We start from the raw sequence: 14,679 nt of genomic DNA on the forward strand, positions 1-14,679 counted from the left end.
TAAATTAAATTTTCCGGTTCAAAACCCTATGTTTTAAGTTCAAACAAATGGTTGTATGTATAATAGATATAGACACTTAAGGATATATTTTTTGAAGTTTTTATCGAGCTTTATTTTATTCGTTGAAAACAATTTGTTGCGATACTTTTGGAAAATATAGCAAGTCGTTGAAAGTTTACATCGGTTTTTATGGAAAATGTTAGACTTTCGGACAAAAAATCCCAGAGGTCACCCCTTCTTTGTCTTCTTAATTCAAATCGGTCGACGCTCCTTTCAGAAAACTCATCCACGAATAATTCCTTCGAAGGCCGCCAAACGATTGGATGCTTGTGAAAAAAGTTATTTAATTATTACCAATTACTGATCCGACGAATGGCTTAATGTTTTGTTTTATCAGCAGCACTGCCTCAGCAACAGCAGCAGGCAAGACATAAGCTGCAGTGCTGCTAATTAGTTAGTCCGTTTTTATTGTTGACAAAAAAATAGAAAAGGGGAAAAAGAAGGAATTACTCCAGAATGAAAATTTCCGAACGAATTCCAAAAAGCATCCGAATTTCCAATGGAATACCTAGAAAATTCCTGAAAGAATTTCTGGAGGAGTCTGTTGAGAATACCTCTAGGGATTTTTGCGATAATTCCTGGAAAAAAATCTGAACAAAAAGTTCTACGGCCCCACTGGGATTTGGCCTGCCTTGCTTTAACTCAGTGTTCTTTGCAGGGTTGGTAACCATCAGTTTCGTCACTGACCAACGACGAAAAACTAAAAAAGTTCGTCAGCAAATAAAACTCCGTCACTTGACCATCATCAGCGACTGACAAAGAAACCACGATGAGGATGAACTGAAAATAAAACAGGGAGCTATAGTTTTCGTCATTCTCTTTTGTCTTCTTCTGCAACGACGAAAACCGAACATGTAATCGTCACATGGCATCTGACTGCAGACAAAAGGTGAACCATTCACGCTTTTTATTGATGAGTTAAGTTCCACCTTTCCGAGCTGCTGAATTAGCTCTGTTGGTATGCTTGGTGCGCTGCCAATCCGAAGGTTTTTGGTTCAATTCAGAATCAATTGAGGTTTCTTTTTTGCATTTTTTTCTGGTCAGCCATCCTCGTGATGCTGATTATTCGTTCGTCTGTCCTGTTCGGTGGAAGCACTTCAACGAAAATGCCGACGAAGAGAAACGGCAAAACTTTTTCGTCGCGACTAGCAAACTGACTGACGATGATTGAACGAAAATATTCAAGCGCTGCTGGTTCAGTGACGCAAACTTTTTATTATCTGTTGTCGTCAATGATTCTTCTTCAGATCCGATGACTATTAACAACTCTGGTTCTTTGAGCACTTCCACAGTAATTAATTGAAGGGCTTTCTTTGCCTGCAATTTCTTGAATATGTATATTGTGAGGCAAGCACAAAGGTTCACTATGCCCAGGGAATCGAGAAAATTTTGCCTACCAGAACGGGAATCGAACCCGCCGTCTCTGGCGATCCATAGCCTTAACCATTAGGCTAGCTGGAGGGATTTCTAAAGAAATGTTTTAACAAATTTCTGCACAAATTTGTACAGAGGAGGTTGCTTAACAAATGATTAATGTTGCTAAGAAAACCTGTTATTTTTCAGCTTTTGCACTCTTGCAGGGCAGCAAGAACAATATTGACACAATTTCCGACGGTGCTTCTCTGCAAGACTTTGAAGAAATCCTTAGTGGAACTTATAAAAGAGTCCCTGGACAAAAGAAACATTTTAGAACTTTTTTGAAAAATTCTAAGTTTTAAAACTTTCTTATCGAATCGTCGAAGGAATTTTTGGAAGGGTCCAGGTGTTATTTCATGGAAGTTGTTCTAGAATTCTAGGAACACTTGAAGACATTTCTGGATAACTTTCTGAAAAAAATCATGCATGGACTTATGAAACAATTCATCAGTATGTGAGAAGGAATCTCCAGAGGAACTTTTAAATAAATCTCTGGAAGATGAAATATTTGAAGAAATTTTATGAGTAGTTTGCTAAGAAGCCCTTGGGAGAATTTCTTAAATAATCCTTGGATGATTGTTTTAAGAAATAGCTGAAAAAAATATGTAAAAGAGGTAGAATTTTCTGGAGAATACCTGGAGAGATTAATGAAGAAAACTTTGGATAGTTTGCTAAAGGAATTCATGAAAGAATTACTTATGCAATCTTTGAAAGATCAAAAAATCCATGGGAATATTTCTGAATAAATCTCCAGGAGAATTTCTGATACAAACTCTTCGAAAAATTTCTGAAGTAAGTCATGTAATATATTATTTTACTTCTAGGGGTATTTGTGAAGAAATTCATGAAAAACAAAATCCGGATGAATCCCCGATTTGTTTTTGAAAGAATCGTCGAAGGATTCTTTAAGGCAATCACGAAACGCAACGCGAGATTAGACACGACACTTATGGTTCTTACAATCGTCAGAATAATTTAAAAATTACCTTAATGCCGACCGGCTTCGGGCTCGATGCCCGAACAGTAGGACATTGTCCCGTAGATGGGCTGCATCGAGCCCAAAACCTGTCGGCATTAAGATATTTTTTAAATTATTTTGACGATGTAAGATTCATAAAGGTCGTTTCTTATCTCGCGTCGCGTTTCGTGATTGTCGTGCTTGTTCCTACGTTATCACTAAGTACACAAATTTAAAGTGATTCATTAGGGATCCATTGAAAATTATAAATTCGAGAAATTCAAAGAATTGCTTAAGGAATCTTTAGACCAAATCCCTGGAAAACTTCTTAAATCTCTTACTGGCGGATACTGTAGGATTTAAAAAAATATCCCTAGTGGAATTCCTGAAGGAATCATTGGGGTTACAGGTGCCATGCCAACTTGTGAGAATCTTGGTAGTGAAGCTGTTCAAAATTAGGCAAAAAGAAACATTCTTCAGTATAATCCTCTACTTTCCATGTCAATATGACTACTTAGGATAAACTACGCCGATTTCATTCGAATTTTTTTGAAAGGGAACACCAAACCAACGCCCCTTTCCCCATAACCCAATTTCCTAACCAAATCCTCAAAAAACATTGATTGATTGATTTGTCTTTATTAAAGAGCTTTCAGCCCTTGGCTGGTTTGTCTCTGGCCTCAAATAATAAAAAAAAAACATTCCAAATGAATCCATGGAATTCCTGACGGTTTTTTTGAAAAAAATCTTTGAACACATAGGGTAGTTGCTCCCTTCGTTGTGGTAGTACCTATTGTTGCGGTAATGGCAATTGAGCACTTTTTCGACTGAAATGTTACCAAAAGGCATTGAATTGATGTAGTATGCTTAAATTAAGAGATTAAGATTTGGCCTAAAACCTATTAAAAAAAAAATCCTGCTGCTGTGTTCCTATTGTTGCGGTAGTGCTGCTAATGCTGCGGTATCTCATATGAGATTCCAATAGGCTACCGCAACAATAGGAACTGTACCTCCATAAGAGGAACAGTGTGCCTATTGTTGTGACAAGCGATTATTGATCGAAATCAGAGAGAAACGATAGTTTTAACGATAGTTTGGTATATTCTCTGAAGAAATTTCTCGAAGAAATTTCCGAAAAAAAAAATCTGATGCATTATCTAGGAGAATGTCTGCAGGAATCCATGGTGGGACTTTCGAAGAAGTTCATTAAAAAAAAAACATTTCTTCTTTTATATTTTTTAATGTTTTTTTTTTAAGAAATTCCTGGAAGAATCTCTAGTAGAAATTCTAAAGCAATCCATGAACAAATGATTCAATTCAATCCTTGGAGATTTTTTGAGAGTATCTGTGAAGCAGTTTCTGAGGAATTTCTTGATGGATCCTTGAAGAAATTTCCAATAGAATCCCTGGAGGAATTCTCAAATGATTTTCAGAATATAATTTGGATACATTATTGAAGCAATCAATTTCTGAAGTATTTTCTAAAAGAATCTACAGAGAGATGCCTGAGGACTTATCTGAAAGGGGCGCAAAAACTGGAAAACTCACAAAGGTAGCTTTTTATTGATATGAGAGCGTCACAAATATCTATAAATATATGTGATTTTCTTATACCCAGAAAATTGCAGGAAAACATCTCAATTTCGAATAAGATATGCGTTCATGCAAGGGGGTGCAAAATGTGTTCAAATAATAACAAAACAATTCAGTAACAAATTTTGAAAACGATGTATAATTAATGGTGTAGCATTGATTATACGTCGTTTTCAAAATCTGTTACTGAATTGTAAAGTATTGCTCATATATCCGAAGCGATTGTGTTCATTCAGAAAGTCCATGTCGAGTGAAACGGATTCACTTTCATGTCAAACCAGGAACCTTTTGCAAAGGTATTTTTCTTGACTTCCTCGTACATAGTTTATCTTTGTACCTGCCATACGATAAGGTACTGGACGTAATTTAGCCTGGGTTAGGTATTGTGGCCCACCTTGGTAATTTTATTGCAATTATTATATTATCTCTACAAAATCTTGGCAAATTCTTATTGGAAGTTCCAATAATAATTTGCCAAGATTTTGTAGAGACTATTTGATAAATGTAAAAAAAAAAATCACAAGGTGGATCAAAATACCTGCCCGGGCCAAAATACGTCCACTACTCTGTACCTACACATGAAAAAAATAATCATTAGCAAAGGAAGCGCTCAGTGTGGAGCAGCTGAGAAGCAGGCATTGGGTCAACTTGGATTTTTATGCCAAGAAAAGAAGAAGAAGCATAAGAAGAAAAAGAATAGCAAAAACTAAATACTCAGAAACTGTTTGAACTGAACGTATCCGAAATCGAACCTACCTACCACAGTCGATTACTTCGTGGCGGTTCACTTGATTTCAATGATTGTGATTCCGTTTGACTCGACCTTCAGGGTGGTCCCTCCAAAATTGCAGCTTGTGTGTTCATGTGAATTAAATCATCTGTTTTTTTTTTTACGGACACTGAATATTCGACGATCCAAATCTGGACGACAGTTTATGATTGTTTGTGCACTACGCTACGGTGGAGGCGATAAAAAATCAAGTATATTGAAGGTTTGTTTTTTTTCTCTTTATTATTGGATTAACCGTAGAAACAGCACAATAAAAATGAGGTTTTCAGCTCGGTTCAGTTCAGGTTGTGTGACAGGCCAAACCGACAGGCAATTGAATCTTGAAAGGTGTAGGTAAGTCCCGAGCGTGAGTGAGCATTGAGCAAGCTCAGGCTCAGTCTCGGCAATTGAATTACCTCTAATCTGACGGATGAAATGACATCCGAAAAGTTTTAACCTTTAATGAGTTATAACGGAGGAAGCTTAGCTTAGCGACTGGAGCAAATATAGCCGACGAGGCGTGGAGGAATCGGGATGAAGTTCTTTTTAGCGCTGAGTTGAGGTGAAGCTTGTATCAGAATTGAACGTAGATCACGTCTTTCTCGATGAAGGTTCATTATGATGGTTTTAAGATATACATACTGATGTTATAACAATATCAACTCGTTATTTCTGAATTTTGTGAAAAAGTGAATTATTTTATTAACACAATAAATTTGCATATATGGAGTTCCCTAGTGATAATAAGAAGTAGTTCTGGGACTCAGCTACAAAAACAAACTGGAAAGTAATATCTTTTACTCTCTCATATAAATGGAAATGTTAGAATGATCAAACGAGTTAGGGAAAATAGGGTGTGATTTTTTGGTTTAGGATGCGGTTGATTAAACAATGTATCAACATTAACGCGAATTACAGTTATTAAAATGTCATACATTACTTATGTAGTTTAAAAGGACCTGGTCGTACCTGAAAAAAAAACGAGAAATAAGAACAATATTAGCTGCAGAATGTGAGTAAAAACTAAAGAAGTCAAGGGTTTCAAAAATTTAGAGTCCTTTCATGATTATTTCCAAATGAATGTTTAACTTCTGATAATCATATCATGTCTTTATAGTACAGAACCATAGACAGCAACTCAAAAATTTCATTTTCATTAACTTTTTTTTTAATTCTTGTTTGGGATCTATTCTGCTATTATCAACGCATCCCCTGGCTTTCGCCCATCTGCGTTGTCTTTTCACTAGGCAATACGTCTACCAATTGATGTTTATGGGCTTGCCGGACCAAGTCATGTAGCTAAGCCAAACACCCCACCTACAACTGTTGGGTAGGCACCATTGTCCCGCCCACTGGTCTTTTACAGCTAGTTGTAGGTGCATGTGTGCGTGTAAGTATTGGAGTGTGTGTGTCAGTGTTGGTGTATTGTAGGCGCCAACTCGTTCTAATCCACTCTGATAGCTAACACCCTATTGAACCATTACCCTTAAATTTGGCAATCTATGAAATAGAATGAGTTAAACGCCTGTAAAAAACAGTCAGTTAAATCAAACAAGGAATATTAGTATTAAAGCGAAGATACAACGAAACAACGCCCCGAACCTCGAGAGCACAAACCCCAAGAACCAAATGACAGGCAGCGCCGATAAGTCGATCGACTGGCCACCATCAGTGAATAACCAATCGAGTAAACCCCCCAGCACAAACTGCCACCAGCTCTCCCGACCTGCGCCCAACAAATCCGAGGCACAGCCCAGCCTTAGCTTCACCTTAAGACCAAAATCTAGATTACAGAGCACAATACTTCCCACGTAACCACGCAGCTCGAGCCGCAAATCACGCACAACACGGCACAAATAAGACAAACACTACCCCGCTCGTACAACCGAAACCGACCTAGAGTAGAGAAGGGTCTCTTTCCACTCCAACCCGGACTCAACTGCACCCACAGGGCAGCGCACCTCACCCACACCGCACTCATTCATGCATCACTGTCCGAGCCGCACGGTCACCTGGGTTGAGTCTGTCTGCATGACCTCGCCCAACCCGTAACGCAGAGTTTAAATCCCTCTCTTGCATTACAAAGTACTCCCTCTTCCCAAAAATCTGTGCGTGGTATAAATGAGATCTTAAGGCTGAAGAAATCGTCATCAATACAACCGCCAACACTGAGCACTCAATGATGTCGGCCTTATCAACGACGACCCCCTCAGTCCCAAACCCAATTATCCCACACTACCCAAGTAACCACCCTGCTGAAGCCGTAAGCACCGCACGCACAAAGCACACACACACCGACATGCACCACCCCACACAAACCACCAAGGCCGAACAAAAGCGGAAACCGGTGCCACCACTGCTGAATCACGACTTTTTCAGTATAATTCAGCAATCGTAGATCCATTCCTCGACCCTACTCAGCCCTAACGGTCCATAGCAATGCCTGTCAATATATGCGCCTCACACATGCAACCCCTACACCCTAACAGTATGGTCACTTGGGTATCCCTGGGTTTTGACATGATGGTCAGGGATCACAGCCATCAAAACGTTCCACACTTTATCAGGGCTTACGACCTGTAGACATGATGATTTCTCAATAGTTTCAAGCTCTTTCGGACCTTCCGCTATTGGAGACCATCATGGCTAGCGGTGTTCTTGTTTGGGATCTATTGTGACATTACCCGTGTAGTGCATGTCGCATTACTCCATTGCCATTGAAGGGTAATAAAGTATCGATTTTGATACAGTTTTTGTTTTGTTTCTTAGAAAACAAATCATAAGCACTGATAAATTGGCTATGCATCGGAAACCTAGCATCGCCCTTGTTTTACTGCTAAGTTCTCCTCAGTAGGAAGTTTAGGACCCTGGTTTTAAAATTAGCAACAATATCATTCCAATAAAGGAGCATTTGTTCAGTAATGAGAATTATAGTATGTTCCTTGCATACCAGCACTTACCAGTTTTTGAAGAGTTAGTACATACATGGATGCCTAACCCAATTTGATATCCCTTGCATTAAGTTTAGCCTCGGATGGGGAGGTTTTTAACTATTTGCAAAGTAAAGTATGTTAACTTAGTTTTATTCAGAGACTATAAGTCACCAAGACACCGGTAGGAAGGAGTAAAAACTATGATTCCTTGAATTACCAAAACCCATATTCCAAAATTGAAAAAGAGGACAAAACCAAGTATCGGTTTGGATGGTCTTACTCCGTAACGCAACCCAAAAAGGTGATCTACTCACGTTATGGGCTCCGTTAAATATTGAGCATCTTTTAAATCCCTTCAACCGTTCGTCTCTCAAAACGGATCACCTGGCACCTTGAATTGGGGTCCCCTGTTTGGTGAACTTTTATCGCTGTAACAGGGGGCCCGTAGTGCTATTCTAAGCCGGTAGCAACATGAGTACTTCATTAACTAAGTATTACATCAGGCCCGTGCACAGAAGTGGCGCCAAGGGAGGGGTTTTCCCCAATTTCGGCAAAAGACGGAGGGGCGCCTAGTGTATGATGCGTTGGTAATGGGGGGAGGGGGGTTAACACCCACACCTCCCACGATTGTGCAATAGGTTTCAGGCGGATGCAGGTACAGTTCTACTACCGTTCCAAATGTTCCGGCAATAACATCCATGTCATCCGCAAAACAGACAAACTGGCCGTATTTCGTGAAAATCGTGCTCTGGATGTTGTGCCTTTTTCGTCGCTAACAACTTCCAGGGCGATGTTGAAAGGCAGGCATGAGAGTTCATCACTAGGCCGTCCCTTATTTTGCAAAATTTAGAAATGTTATAAGTTCGTTAGTGGAAAATGATCGTTTTAGCTAAAAAATGATCGTGTCAAAATTTGAAGTCCGTATCTCAAGGCTAAGTGGTCCCTCAAGGGGCCTAAAGTTGTCAAAAATTGTATGGGATCAAAAAAACATGAAATTTTTTTCGACGAAAAAATACGCTATTTTACTAAAACCGGTGATTTTAGGACCCTAAAGGGCCAAAAATGTGCTTAGATTTGTGATATCTCTACTCGTTTTTGAGTTATTGAGCAAAATAGGGTAAGTTTCCTTCGAAATTTAAAAAAATGGTCAAAAATGCTGATTTTTCAGTTGTTTTTTGTCAATATCTTGGAAACGAGTAGAGATATCGTAAATCTAAGCACATTTTTGGCCCTTTAGGGTCCTAAAATCACCGGTTTTAGTAGAATAGCGTATTTTTTTTGTCGAAAAAAATTTCATGTTTTTTTGGTCCCATACAATTTTTGACAACTTTAGGCCCCTTGAGGGACCACTTAGCCTTGAGATACGGACTTCAAATTTTGACACGATCATTTTTTAGCTAAAACGATCATTTTCCACTAACGAATTTAAACAATTCCAATTTTTGCAAAATAAGGGACATTCATCACCTTGTTGTAGTCGCGGTAGGTTGCGGCGATATTTGAACGAACCAGACACGAAGATACTCTATGCCCAAGGAAGTCAAGAAAATTGCCTTTACGAATTATTGAACTGACCGGGAATCGAACCCGGCACTCTTAGAATTGTCATGCTGAATACCCACGCCCACGGCATAAATATCACAAGGCAGGCTTGTAACCTATATAAACATCAATTTTGGATGTAAAAATGTGACGTCGTTCTTATCATTTAACGTTGATCAAATTGGTGTGGAGTACTAGATTGCCTATGAACGATTTTAACTACGTCATCAAAAAACTGTCAGATTTCCGGAATGTATCACCTTCTAAATATTGTACACCGTGCCCACGCCTTTACATCTTTGTGCGGTCAATACTGCATTACGCCACCGCATTCGTGGCATTTTTGAAGGATTTTCCGCGCGATGAAGATCTGATCCATTATCCCGGCTTGAACACTTCCCACAAACTCATTTGCTTTAGGTGAAAGGCGACGAAAAATCTGGAATAACACTTTGTAAGCAGCATTCATAGTTGTGATCCCTCAGAACTTCACACACTTCCTCATCTTCTTTGTTGCTCTACGTTCCTACTGGAACTTGGCCTGCCTTATCTTCAACTTAGTGTTCTTTGAGCACTTTCACAGTTATTAATTGATGGGCTTTATTTGTCTGTCATTGCAGGAATTTGTACATTGTGAGGCAAGAACAATTATACAATATTTTCAGGGAAGTCGAGAAAAGTTCCCGACCAGAATTGGAATCAAACCCGTCGTCTCTGGATAGTCGATTCAAAGCCTTATCCACAAGGCTAACTGGAGTCCCCAATTTCTCACATTCTAACTTATCACTTTTTTTTTGTGGCTCCTTCCTTCCACTATTCGACCGATAGCTATTCGGTCGGCCAAATCCGAACATTAGCCGGTGCTGGAAGTTATCCAACTTCTCCGGGACCATCTTGATGAGGTCAGCTCCGATACCATCCTTACCAGCTGACAAATTATTCCTGAGCTACTGAATTATATCCTTAACTTTCCTCAACTTGGGAATTGGTTCAAAATTCTCCCGTCCTTATTCCTGCACATATCGGCTCGCACACAAAGCCTTTGCTGGATGCAGTTCTATTTGTTTGCACTCTGCTTCATCCAAGCGGTGCTTTTTCTCCCGGAAGCGGGTCTGCTGGTATCCTGTGATGATCTTGACGTCATGGCTTGGCTAGCTGTCTTACTCGTGTTCGTGCTGCACGTTGAATTGTCATCATTAGTGTTTCCAGTATATGAGATTTGTACTTTGAAGTTAGAGAGCTAACCCTTGACCCTCAACTTGCACATTCCTTCGTTTATCAGGCATCAACCGCCCAACGAACATTTTAGCTGTGTAAGAGTTGAACAAACAGCTCTTAAGCAAACTTCAGCTTAAGAAACTGTTGTTCAGCTATCTCTGTTTCTTGGGCGATCACGCGCTCCAGCATATCACTCGCTACCCTTAAGTATATCGGCAAATATGCGGGTGGCACCGGATAGGGCACCCGCGGGTGCTCTCGATGAAATTGAGAGAAATACAGTTCCATGTACTGGGATTTCTATTGCAAGTCGCTGGGGGTCATCGCCAATTGTATCGGTTCTTTATCTATTGTTGCTTATCCACTGGTTGTTTTTTTCCGGCCAGTTCGCAGGGCCGTTTACTGTCCGGAGGGTCGCTGTCAGGGGGGTCTCCAGTTAGCCTAGTGGTTAAGGCTATGAAACGCCAATACGGAGACGGCGGGTTCGATTCCCGTTCCGGGCGGGAAACAGTCTTGAACAGTCTCTATCTGAGTTGCATGACAAGTAGGACCTTACAAGAGCTCTGAATTGCAGTACCGTGCCAGTCCACCGTGCCTATTTGAGACGAACCAATTAAGGGTTGAAAACCTCATTAATAAAGACAATAATAATAATAATAATAATAATAATAATAATAATAATAATAATAATAATAATAATAATAATAATAATAACCGTGCCTAGGCGAGACAGTGCCAATTTTTTTTTGCTTAAGTGTGTTGTCGGTTAGACACTGAAAAACGAGTTTTCTATTAGAACATCATAGGGAAACTTATGTATTTTCAGTCGTTTTCTTTTTTCGTCAATAGTTTGCATACATAGAAAGCTGAATATTATATGTTTCGATCATCGGAACATAATTTTTGCTTCAAATTAGTGGGATTCAAAGATATAAGCCTATCTCCTTAAATTTGTGCAAAATTTCCGAAAAATAATGAAGATTTTTTTTTTCAGTAAGAAAAAATCATTTCAAAAATCCTTTCTCAACGTACATTTGAAACATTGGCTGTTAGCCAGTTACAGTAAAAATTTCAGGCCATTCGGAGCATTGGTTATGAAGGGAGAAATTTCGCTTAAAAATAGAACAAAAATCGATTTCAAACTGACAGCCTTGTATGGAATGCCGAAAAAAAAAATACGCTCTAATTTCTTTCCTTCACGTTTTCGAACTCAGGGCACTACTACACTAATCCTAATCATCAGCTTACCGAGTTCAAAAATGCTGTAAACTAGTGTTATCAACGTAAAAAATCTACGATCCATACAAATTCCGTAAATATGGTATGACTAATTTCTACGAGAGTAGAATGGAGGAAGTATCTGGGATGCCTAAAAATGAGTCCACGTAGTTTATGGACTACGCCAGAAGTGTGTTACCTTGATCTTAATCACTTATATTATATATACTTGTTCTGCTAGCCCTATAAATTAGGATTTAATTCCTAAGGAAGTATCGGAACCGTCTAGACAGACCAGTATCCTCTCCCTCAGATGCTCATTAGAAATTGACAGAGGAGACGTGGGAAAGGCACTACCTAAAACGATAGTCTTACAATGTAAGTCGTCCGTAATTTCCACACCCCATAGTCTCGAACTTCCCAAATGACATCCCAGCCAGCAACAACAGTCAGCAGCACTCATCAGGCTGTCCGGTGCCTTTGGCCCATTTGACTGGAATCGCAAATTAACTCCTCTCGATATCCGTTGAAATGTAGCGAACGAGCGAGGCGAGCACATTGTCTTTGGCTGGTTCCCTGGGCGCTTTTTTCGCGGTTCCTCATGATTCGAAACATTGTTGCATCCGTCCCGCGTGCCTCATCTGTCTGCTGACTTGCGGTGGATACCTACCCATGCGCCCATGATTGTACCTACGTAGGCAACATTGTTGCGTTTCGTCTGGACCATCGCGAGGGAGACGGAACAAAGTCCGATTCGAACCGGAATAAAAGGGGGAGTGTGAGTGTTGTGTACTTTTTGCCGCCGTTCCTGGGCCGACTGTGACGTCTACGGTAAGCAGTACATATATACGGCCCTATACTGCGGGATAGGGGTATGCGATGTCTTCTCAGCTTAGTGTTCTGGGAGCACTTCCACGGTTGTCGGTTATTAACTAAGAACTCCCTCTGTCAATGATCATTTTGCACGTATAGCAGGCACAATGATACTCTTTATTCAAAAAAGACAAGAAAGTTTCCTTTACAAAAAGTTCTTTGGACCGACCTAAGTCTACAAGTTTTACTCCAAAAATTCGTTGAAGTTGAACATTTCTCGCAGATGAAAAAAAATCATCACTCACAAAAACCAGCTTGATCCACCGAGGATTGATTTTAAGTAGAGTACGGCGTAGTAGTTTGGGTAGTTACTCACTATCGAGCTAATGTTGCTTTCTTATTGCCTTTCTAAATTCATCTAGCGTTAGGCATCCGACATAGCGCATACCCCGACCCTAACCAGTAGACAGACTGCAGTGAGACTCCGAGCCTCGGTGCAGGAATCATTTATGCCAATTATGGGCTTGTTACAGTTTAAATCGTCTCGACTTTCCGCCTGTCAGTCTGCATCAGTCGTTGGTATAATTTAATTTTTTTTGTTGAAAGAAGCTTCAATTGGAAACTTTTAGACACACTTTGTCGTTCCGCGCCAAACTCGTTCTTCAGAGACTATTACAGTCCGTCGATCGTAGAGAATTCTGGGAACTAAACTTTCATTGCCTTTGCAGCTAAGGCAAAGGTCCATTGTCCTCTCGTAAAAATGTCAACCGTCAGCCATTCTAGCGAAGCAACAATGTAAATGTAAGATAATACTGGAATTTTGCAAAGCTTTCTGACCATGTTTCGGAGAAATGCGGGTGGCATTTTTTCGCCATCAACTGAAACCATTTTCTATGTTGTGTGTAGCATTAGGAGTCTTATTCGGATGAGAAAGGATTTCTACCCGTGGCAGACGCCAGAAATGAGCCAATTTGTGTAGAAAGCGTAAGCTCATCTGCTGGCACAGCACTTGGTAAATCGGGTGTCAGTTAACACTCCCGTTCAGTTGATGGTGTGTCATACATAGATAAGGCGGTCGATGGGTACTTAAGGACTCTGTTCGTCCCCTTCATTGGAGCAGGAGTAGCTAAAAATGGCTTATTATCATGACAAAAAGAGAAAAATCTCATTGGATCGGTTGTCTACACTGTGACATCGGACGATCGTAATTGTAGCTTTCTTTTCGCCGAAAAAGTATGCACCGATAAAGATACGTGAGAAGTTATAGTGTCAGACAAAGTGAGAAACCGACACGCTCATTGATTTTAACCATATTGAAACACAGCCCTCAGTGTTAGCTCATGGTATAGACTGTTTCAAAATTAAAAATGGACTTTGTTCATTGAATAAACCGAACCATTCTGGTTTCTTTCAGAATATAGTGTATTGTGATCCATATTTTACATTTCCTTTCAGTTGTCATGATAGTGTGAAGATCAATAGAGTTCTCTAACAGTTTACGTCATGCTCAAAATTTGCATTTGCACAAAGGTGTTAATTTCAGCATTATTTATCACTAAATACCAAACATTATCTAACTCTTTTTTATATTCGATTTTTGAACAAGCTGCTTAAGAAATGCTCATCAAAACCTGGGAAGAATCAATTACGCCATTTTTACTAATTTTTTTCTGAGATCATCAGTGAGGAGAATTGTCAGACAAAAGAGGCACAAAACAAGACACAAAGAAGACGCGGTAACATGATGATCTCAATTTTTTTTGATGTGATCTCCGATTTTTTTGTTGCAGACAAAACGGAAGCTGAATCTGTTGCGTATTTTTCAATCCGTGACTAATCAATTATTTGTAACCCAATATCGAAACTTTTTGATGATACATCTTTAGCAGCGTTACAGTGTTTAACGACTCGAAGTTAGCGCTCGAAAATCACAATGCAAGGCTTTAAAATCTCCAAACTCATGGTGCGCGATCTTTGTCCTATTCAGTTGAAGGTTGCGACAAACCTATGTCGCATTAGGTAGAATATCGCAACAAATTCAGGTTGCGACATTGTCGTTATTGTTGCGCGATGGTTGAATTTTGATTCACTAGAGATCATGTTTTTTATTTGTTTAGGCATTGCTTGGCGAAACATCATGATTTTGTTGCTATTGTTAT

This window comes from Aedes albopictus, chromosome 2, assembly GCF_035046485.1.
Source record: "Aedes albopictus strain Foshan chromosome 2, AalbF5, whole genome shotgun sequence".
Classification (NCBI taxonomy): domain Eukaryota; kingdom Metazoa; phylum Arthropoda; class Insecta; order Diptera; family Culicidae; genus Aedes; species Aedes albopictus.